The sequence below is a fragment of the Bos indicus genome, chromosome 12 (assembly GCF_029378745.1).
Source record: "Bos indicus isolate NIAB-ARS_2022 breed Sahiwal x Tharparkar chromosome 12, NIAB-ARS_B.indTharparkar_mat_pri_1.0, whole genome shotgun sequence".
Taxonomy (NCBI): domain Eukaryota; kingdom Metazoa; phylum Chordata; class Mammalia; order Artiodactyla; family Bovidae; genus Bos; species Bos indicus.
This window is the reverse complement of record NC_091771.1, coordinates 7853242-7863628: the sequence shown is the minus strand read 5'-3', so window position 1 is coordinate 7863628 and position 10387 is coordinate 7853242. Positions and strand designations below refer to the sequence as shown.

Sequence of the window (10387 nt, the reverse complement as noted above, 5' to 3'; positions counted from 1 at the left end):
GTTATTTGACCTTGGTATTAGTCTAAGAAATTGGACTTTCTTTTCCCAACAATATTCCTATTGCTGAACATTGGGACAACTCGAAACATTGTTACTCTATATGACTGAGATCAAATCAGAATGAGGTAACATTTGGAATAAAGTTATATTTTGTTGTTGTTTGTGTTTTATCGAAAAGGCCTTAAGAAATAAATTTCTACAGACTTGCTTAACAGTTTTACATCATTTCTAAGCTTACCTGTAAACATGGTTGAGGTTGTCATATATAATCAATATACAGATATTCCAAATAAAAGTAGACTAAAATCTGCGTTTCTTTGATCTGGAATATGCACTGTCAAAACTTAAAGAGCCAAATGTCTCTAGAAGTCTGTGATATTGATTTGATTAAGAATTTATGCTATTATAGGAGCCTCAAAGAAATATGTAGAACCGCATTGGTCTAACTCTATAGCTTTAAAATACTGGCCAGCATGAAAACACAGTTCATTGTGTTCAACTGAATAAATATTTATTACAAAATTTGAGTGGTATATTGTAACGAATTGGGGCAAGGCAATTAGTTATAAGGTCTATGAAAAGTTATTACCTTAGCCTTTGGGGTCTGAATCAATAGTCCTTTGCTCAATCATAACTGAAGCCAGGATGGGGGACACATGTACATCCATGGCTGATTCATGTCAATATATGGCAAAAACCACTACAATATTATAAAGTAATTAGCCTCCAATTAAAAAAAAATAAAAGCTGAAGTCAGTGAAATGAAAGGCTACAGAATTGAGTGTGAGATATTAACATAGGGACCATTTTAGCTGCTAACTAACAAGGTAATGCTTTAGAAAGAGGATGATTTATCACTACATGAAGAATTCCTGAATCAGTTATGTGACATTATACGGTCTCTATTCCCTAGCTGATGCATTGATTAAGTATGATAACAAAGCTGTGGGTTGTCTTGTTGGTGATACATTCCAATATTATCTTAATTATCCTTCATTATGAATGCTGCTAGGCTAAGGCTAGAACATGGCTGAGTTGTGAGGATGGTGTTAAATAGTCCATCACCATTATAATAAGGCAAAGGACACGTTTCAAAAGAGTAGATAAGACAAGAGCTTTCATTTTTTTCATGGAATGAAAACAAAATTATTTCTGAGTTTACATGAATGTATATAGTAACATACATGAAGAGTAATTTTATTAATTCATTTTTAAGTCTGAATTTAGTTTTCTTAGTATTATCATGCAGATACATAGCTTTTTCTCATGTACTTTTATTCCAAAATAACTAACTTTACTTAAAGATTAGTAAATTCTCTGTTGTTTTATTAAATTGAACACTGATTCCATTTAATTCACTGATGTCTTCGGTTTCACTAGAGATATATGTCCTGCAAAATTCATTTGGTATGGCGTCAATTTTATTTAATTAAATAAATTTATTAATTTAAATATTAAAAATTATTTAATTTTTCAATAAATGGCTATTCAGACATGAAAGATAATGGATCAACAAGTGAAATTTCTCTCTCCCCTCCAAATGTATTATTCACAATGTACACTGCTTTTGTTTCAGTCTTAAAACTAATGTGTATACAATTAATCATTTTTCTGTTTTGAAGAACTGGAACTAAAATTATTTTTCCTAAACTGATTTTTCTAGATATCAAGATGCTATACACACTTTCAATTTTTTAAGTCTTTCTTTACAAAAATAAACACACTAGATCAGATGTTACATCACTATGTTTTTTGTTTTGTTTTTTTTATTAATTTTATTTTATTTTTAAAATTTACATAATTGTATTAGTTTTGCCAAATATCAAAATGAATCCACCACAGGTATACATGTGTTCCCCATCCTGAACCCTCCTCCCTCTTCCCTCCCCATACCATCCCTCTGGGTCGTCCCAGTGCACTAGCTCCAAGCATCCAGTATCGTGCATTGAACCTGGACTGGCATCTCGTTTCATACATGATATTTTACATGTTTCAATGCCATTCTCCCAAATCTTCCCACCCTCTCCCTCTCCCACAAAGTCCATAAGACTGTTCTATACGTCAGTGTCTCTTTTGTTGTCTCGTATACAGGGTTATCGTTACCATCTTTCTAAATTCCATATATATGCGTTAGTATACTGTATTGGTGTTTTTCCTTCTGGCTTACTTCACTCTGTATAATAGAAACTATAAAACTCCTAGAGGAGAACACAGGCAAAACACTCTCTGACATACATCACAGCAGGATCCTCTATGACCCACCTCCCAGAATATTGGAAATAAAAGCAAAAATAAACAAATGGGACCTAATTACACTTAAAAGCTTCTGCACATCAAAGGAAACTATTAGCAAGGTGAAAAGACAGCCTTCAGAATGGGAGAAAATAATAGCAAATGAAGCAACTGACAAACAACTAATCTCAAAAATTTACAAGCAACTCCTACAGCTCAACTCCAGAAAAATAAATGACCCAATCAAAAAATGGGCCAAAGATCTAAATAGACATTTCTCCAAAGAAGACATCACTATGTTTTTTTTGAGCTGTAAGCCATTGCCAGAAAATTTTACAGAACTTTCTAAAGTGGCCTGCTTTTAATCATGATATGATTTTTCCCCTAAGATGTTTGGAGATTCTAAAATATTTAACATATTTAAAATTATCTCAATGTTTATTTTCTTATTGCCTCTAGGTCTATTTTGCTTCCTCACATTGAATAAAAACTATCAGGTATAAAATCTTTCCATCTCTTCCTCTGAGGGAAGAGGAATATATACACACACACACACACACACACACGCACACACACACACACACAATACCTCTCTTTTAGGTTCTGTTTAATTTGTATTATGAGGACAAGCATGGACTTCCTAATTTTCAAGTATGTTTTCTTCAGTTCTCATAATTAAGGACATCAGCAACTCCCTACTCTTGGTCATCTTCCTTCAAAAAAATCTCTCTCCTTTGGCTCCTGTGGGTTCATTTTACACTTTGTCATAACTCTAAAATCAATATTATGGCTTTAAAGTTGTTTATTTTCCTCCCATTGTTGTGGCTTTATTGAGCATTTTAATTTATTCAACCAACATGGATTTATTGAATAGCTGTCAAATACATGGGTCAGCAGGTAGAGGATTCACCTGCCAATGCAAGAATTGCAAGAGATGCAGGTTTGATCCCTGGGTCAGGAAGATGCCCTCGAGTGGAAATGCCAAGCCCTCCAGTATTCTTGCCTGGAGAATTCCATGGACAGAGGAACCTGGCGAGCTACAGTTCATAGAGTCACACAGAGTCAGACATGAGAGGGTGACTGAGCACATGAAGAAGAGTACACAAATACATAGAAATACCATGGATGAACGTTAAGTGTGTCAAATGCTTTTTCTGTGTTTCTTGAGATGATCAAGTGCTTTTCCTTTAAGTTGTTGATATGATAGTTTGCACTAGTTGTTTTCCTTTTTTATTGGAGTATAGTTGCTTTACAATGTGTTAGTTTCTACTCTACAGCATAATGAATCAGGCATATGAATACATATATCTCCTCCCTTTTGGGTTTCCTCCCCATTCAGGTCACCACAGGGCCTTAAGTATAGTTCCCTGTGGTATGTTCATATTAGTTATCTATGTACATAGTATCAATAGAGCATGTGTGTCAATCTCAATCTCCTTTGATTACTGAACAAGTTTGAAATTCTGGAATAAACCCTACTTGTCATGATGTAGTTTCTTTTCTGTATGTTTTATATATATTTGGCTAAAGACTGGTGAATAATTTGGCATTCATACTCATGAGGGTTATTGATCTGTAGCTTGTGTTTCTTGTAATGTCTTTATTAATTTGGTTATTCAGATAATACTGGATGCACAATGAGTTGGGCAGTGTTCCCTCCTGTTCTTTTTCAGGAAGAGATGGTATTACTTTGGTATTTTTTTTAATGTTTGATACAATTTACCCAGGAAACATCTTATATCTGATGCTTTATTTATTGAAAGATATAATTACAAATTCACTTTCTTTAAAAAGATTACATTTCTTTTCCCCAGCTTTATTGTGGTATAGGCAAAAATTGAATATACTTAAGGTATACAATGTGATGTTCTTACATACATATACATTGTAAAATGTTTACAACATTCAAGCTAGTTAAAATATCCATCAGTTTCCATAGTACCTTTTTTGTGAGAACAATTAAGTTCTACTCAGCCAATTTCACGTGTACAATGAAGCGTGGTTAATGACAGTCATCATGATGTAGTACATCATATCTTCAGAAGTTCCTCCTGTGTATCTAAATCTTTTCTGTATGTTACTAAATATATTTTGCTAAAATACATTTATTTTAGATATTAACCAAAAAATATGTATTTAGGTTGTATGCCCATTTTTAAATCAGGTTGTTTGTTTTCCTGTCTGTTGTTGTTGCTTATTTATTTTGAATATGAACTGCTAAAGAGATACTTGGCTTGCCAATATTTTCCTATTACATACTTGACTTTTTTTTTTCTTTTTGCCCTTTGACCAATATTTTCCCCATTTTTTTCACCCTCTAGACCCTGGTAAGCAACATCCTACTCTCTGCTTCTTAGTCTTACTTTTGTATATTCCACATCTAGGTGAGAATAAACAGTATTTGTCTCTCTGTGTCTGACTTATTTCAGTTGGTGTAATGATATCCAGTTTTATCCATTTTGCCACAATATGCAATCAACTACTGTTGAGCCTTAAGAAAGAGGTAAACTTAATTATGTGTATATCAATATATATAGACTATATACACATATGTGCAAATATTTTCCCATCACATAGGTTGTTTCTTTGTCGGTTTTTTTTTTTTTTTTTTTGCTATACAGAAATGTTGTTGTTGTTCAGTTGCTAAGCTGTGTCTGACTCTTTGGGACCCATGGACGTGTTTCCTCTGTCCTCCACTGTCTCTCAGAGTTCACTCAATTTCATATCCATTGAGCAATGCTATCTAACCATCTCATCTCCTGCCACCTCCTTCTTCTTTTGCCTTCGATCTTTCCCAGCCTCAGGGTTGTTTTCCAATGAGTCAGCTCTTCACATCAGGTGGACAAAGTATTGGACCTTCAGCAACAGTCCTTCTGATGAATATTCAGGGTTGATTTCCTTTAGGATTGGCTGGTTTGGTCTCCTTGCTGTTCAAGGGATTCTCAAGAGTCACCACAATTGGAAAGCATCAATTTTTTGGTGTTCAACCTCCTTTTTGGGCCAACTCTTACATCCATACATGACTACGGGAGAAACCATAGCTTTGACTATATGGACCTTTGTTACCAAAGTGATGTCTCTGCTTTTTAATATGCTGTATAGGTTGGTCATAGCTTTTCTTCCAAGGAGCATATCTTTTAATTTCATGGCTGCAATGATTTTGGAGCCCAAGAAAACACAATGTGTTATGCCACTTTTACCCCTTCTATTAATATTCACCATGAAGTAATGGGACTGGATGTCATGATATTAGTTTTTGAATGTTGAGTTTTAAGCTATCTTTTCCACTTTCCTCTTTCACCTTCAATAAGAGACCATTGTTTTCACTTTCTGCCAGGATAGTGGTAACAACTGCATATTTGAGGTTACTGATATTTCTCCCAGGAGTCTTGATTGCAGCTTGTGATTCATCCAGCATGGCATTTCTCATGATGCACTCTGCATATAAATTAAATAAGCAGGGTAACAAAATGCAGACTTGATGTACTCTTTTCCCAATCTTGAACCATCCCTTTTTCCATGTCTAGTTCTAACTTTTTCTTCTTGACCTGCATACAGGTTTCTTGGGAGACTGGTAAGGTGATGTGGCACTTCCATCTCTTTAAGAATTTTCCATGGTTTGTTGTGATCCACACAGTCAGAGGATTTAGCATAGTCAATGAAGCAGAAGTAGATGTTTTTCTGGAATTCTCTTGACTTTTCCATGATCCAGTGGATGTTGGCAATTTGATCTCTGGTTCCTCTGAGTTTTCTAAATCCAGTTTGAACATCTAGGAGTTCTTGGTTCACATACTATTGAAGTCTACCTTGGAGAATTTTGAGCATTATTTTGCTAAGGTGTGAGATGAGCACAATTGTGTTGCAGTTTGAACATTCTTTGGCATTGCCCTTCTTTGGAATTAGAATGAAAATGGACATTTTCCAGTCCTGTGGCCAGTGCTGAGTTTTTCAAATTTGCTGGCATATTGAGTGCAGCACTTTAACAGCATCATCTTTTAAGATTTGAAATAGCTCAGCTGGAATTCCATCACCTGCCCTAGCTTTATTCATAGTGATTCATCCTAAGGCCCACCTAACTTTGCACTCCTGGATGTCTAGCTCTAGGTGAGTGATCATACCATCATGGTTATCTACTTTTTTTAAATTTTGAGATTGGTTTATTTCAGTTAAATTATGGAATTTGTGTGCATATATACTTTATATTAACCCCTAGTTATCTTTTTAATGATTTGGGGATCTCGGATAATATTTCTTTTTTCATTCTTGTTCAATTTGACTGAAGTTGTATCACTTTTATTAACTTTTTGTTAAAAAGAGTAATATCTGGATTCATTGGTGTTCTCTACTGTTTTTCTGTTTTCAGTTTCACTGCCTTGTACTATTAAACTTATACCCTTCTTTCTGCTTGATTTGTTTTATTTTGCTCTTTTTACTCATGATAAGTACTGTGGAAATGTACATTACTGATTTAAGTAAGAACTTTTGTCTATACTTATATAAGCATTTGATGCTATATATGTATCTCTATGCACTACTTTGGGTGCTTCTGACAATTTTTATGTGCAGTGTTTCATATTTTATTCAATTCAGACTGTATTTTAGATTTTTTTAGAGATTCTATCATTGACACATGTACTATTTATGATTATTACATTTTCCAAATATTGAAAAGTTTTGGCATTTTCAATATATTTAGTTATATCTTAAATTGTATGATCTGAGAAAATTCTTTGTATTATTTGTATTCCTTTAAATTTGTAAAAGGGTTTTTTATGTGTCCAGCTATGTAAGCTGTTTTGGTGACTGTTCCATGCACACTTGAGAAAAATGTATATTCTGCTGTTGGGTAGAATATTCCATTAGGCAATAAAGTAACTTGATAAATATTGTTTTTCAGCTCACCTATACATTGCCATTTTTCTGCCAACTTTTATTAGTTACCTAAAAAGTAGTGTTGGATGTTGAAATATATTTATTCATTGTTTGTTTCTTCTTTCATTTCTTTTTTCACATGTTAGAAATTCTTTTGTGAAGATAAACATTAGCATTTTATGTTTGTTAGATAATGTATACTTTGTCATTTTAAAATATTTACTTTATGTCTAATAATATTTCTTCTTCTGAAGTCTACTCTGGTACAGATACTGCAATTCTAGTTTTATTTGGCTTTGTATCTGTGTGGTGTTCTCTGTCTATACATTTTAATATGTTTATGCCTTTTTATTGAGATATAATCTAGACAAAATTCATCTAATTAATCATACAATTCAGCCTTTTTAGTGTGTTCACAAAGTTTTGCAACCTTCACAACTACCTAATTCCAGAATATTCTGATCAACCCAAAATAAATTTCATACACATTAGCAGTTAATCCAGTAGCCTACTTTCTGTATCCATTAATTTGCCAGATTCTGTATATTTTCTATAAACAAACTTATACAGCCTTGTAGCTGGCTTCTTTTGCTTAACATAATTTTTTCAAAGTTCTTTCACAGTTTGGGATGTATTAGTTCTCAATTACTTTTAATGCCTGAATAATATTCCATGTGTATTTTTTGGTGTGTGTATACATACACATAATTGCTTATCTATTCATTAATTAAAATTTGAGTTTTTCTCCCCTATTTTGCTACTTTAAACAATATTTTATAGACTTTTGAGTACAAATTTATATGTGAGGCTGTGCTTTTGGTTCTCTGGGGTATATAACTAAAAAGGGAATTGCAGGTTTTTATTGTAACTCTTTGCTTAACTTATTGAAGAACTGCACGCTATTTATCAAATCAACTGCACGATTTTACTTCCAAATTTCAAGTCATCATAATTCCAATTTCCCCACACCCTTTTTATTATCTGTAGTTTTCCTTTTTTAAATTTATTGCAGTTTTAAATTGATTAGGGCTATCATGGTAGGAGTGAAGTGGTATGTCATTATATTTTTGCTTTACATTTCCCTCATGACTACAGGTGCTGAGTACTTATGTCTTTGTTGGTCATTTGTATATCTTCTTCGGGGAACTATGTATTAAAGTTCTTTGCCCATTTTTGGTTGGATATTTGCTTTTTGGTTGAGTTTTTAGAGTTCTTTACATATATTGAAAATAAGGTATTTATTAGATATATGATTTACAGATATTTCCACACATTTTAGGTGTAGCTTCTCAATTTCTTGATAGTGTTCTTTGAATCACAAAAGCTTTTTATATGCATAACGTCTAGTTTCTTTTTTTTTTTTTTTTGCGGAGTGGGAAAGGGGTTGCTATGCTTTAAGAATCATATCTAAGAAAGCATCATCTAAACTAAAGCCACAAAGATTTACATTTATATACTTTCTTCTAATAGTTTTTCACTGTGATATCTTATAAATGTAAAGTCTTTGATCCATGCTGAGTTACTTGTTGTTTGTTGTGAAATAAAACTACAACTTCTTTCTTTTATATCTGGATATACAGTTGGTCTAGCACTATTTGTTGAAAAAACTATTCTTTCCCCATTGAATTGTCTTTGCAGTTTTATTGAAAATCAGCTAACCATAGATATATGAGTTTATTTCTGGACTTTCAGTTCTATTCCATAGACTGACATGTCTATTTTTTTTATGCCAGTAAAACACTATATTATTGTACCTTTTGCAGAGGTTTTGAAGTCAGAAATTTTTAGTCCTCTTAGTTTGTTCTTATTCTTCAAGATGGTTTTATTTATTCTGGGATGTTTTCTTAACATGTAAATCATAGGATTAACATGTCAATGATAGGGTTAATTTGTCAGTTTCTGCAGGAAATCCTACTGCAGTATTGACAAGAATGGCAATGAATTTGGGGAGTATTCATTTTATTAATAAGATGCTATACAGTGATTGATACTTGTATATTCACTCAACCTTGAGTCTTTCAGATAATCTTACTAGGTCATGATGTATAATCCTTTCTGCTATATTGTGGGATCTGACTTGTTACTATTTTTTGAGAATTTTGTGTACTTTTTCATGAAAACTTGTCATCTATAATTTAAAGATTTTGTGATATCTTTGCCTGACTTTGCTATCAGAGTAATGCGGGCCTAATAAATTGAGTTAAAAATGTTTTCTCCTCTTTCTAAATTATTTTCTTCTTAAAAATTTGAAATAATTGGCCTTAAATTCTTTTTAAAATTTTTAATTGGAGCATATTGACATGCCATCCTATTGCAGGGACCACGATAATCTTCTTTGCATTATTCCAATTTTAGTATATGTGCTGCCAAAGAGAGAATGAGCTTAATTCGTTTTTGAAGAATTGAAGTTGAATTCTTCAGTTGAAGCCGTCATCACTATCAGGTCTTAGTTTTTTTTTTTTTTTTTTGCAGAAACTTTAAAAATTGCTAATTCATTCTCTTTGCTCATTAGAATTCTATTCAGATTTTCTATTCCTTGTTGAGTCTGTTTCAGTATTTTTCTAGGAGTTGGGAGTGTGACTATCACTTCAAGATATTCACTTTGTTTCACTTGATATATGCCCAGAAGGGGAATGACTGGGTCATACAGTTCAGCTCAATTCAGTTCAGCCACTCAGTCGTGTCCGACTCTTTGGGACCCCATGGACTGCAGCATGCCAGATTCCCAGTCCATCACCAACTCCCGAAGCTTGCTCAAATTCCTGTCCATCAAGTTGGTGATGTTATCCAACCATCTCATCCTCTGCCGTCCCCTTCTCCTTCTGCCTTCAATCTTTCCCAGCATTAGGGTCTTTGCTAATAAGTCAGTTCTTCAGGTCAGGAGGCCAAAGTATTGGAGTTTCAGCTTCAGCATGAGTCTTTCCAATAAATATTCAGGACCGATTTCCTTTAGGATGGACTGATTTCCTTTAGGATTGACTGATTGGATCTCCTTGCAGTCCAAGGGACTCTCAAGAGTCTACTCCAACACCACAGCTCAAAAGCATCAATTCTTTGGTGCTCAGCTTTCGTTATAGGCCAACTCTCACATCCATACATGACTACTGAAAAAACCATACCTTTGACAAGAAGGATCTTTGCTGGCAAAGCAATATCTCTGCTTCTTAATATGCTGTTGAGGTTGTCAGAGCTTTTCTTCCAAAGAGCAAGTGTCTTTTGATTTCATGGCTGCAGATTTCACCATCTGCAGTGATTTTGGAGCCCTAGAAAATAAAGTCTGTTA

At 33.6% G+C, this 10387-nt stretch overlaps 1 non-coding gene across 1 annotated transcript; it reads right to left on the bottom strand.

Annotated features, from left to right (window-relative positions):
• Window positions 1-9376: 9376 nt before the first annotated feature.
• On the bottom strand, window positions 9377-9483 carry LOC139186308 (U6 spliceosomal RNA). Its single transcript, XR_011569903.1, has one exon. It is a non-coding gene; the product is annotated as a U6 spliceosomal RNA (small nuclear RNA).
• Between the last annotated feature and the right edge of the window lie 904 nt (window positions 9484-10387).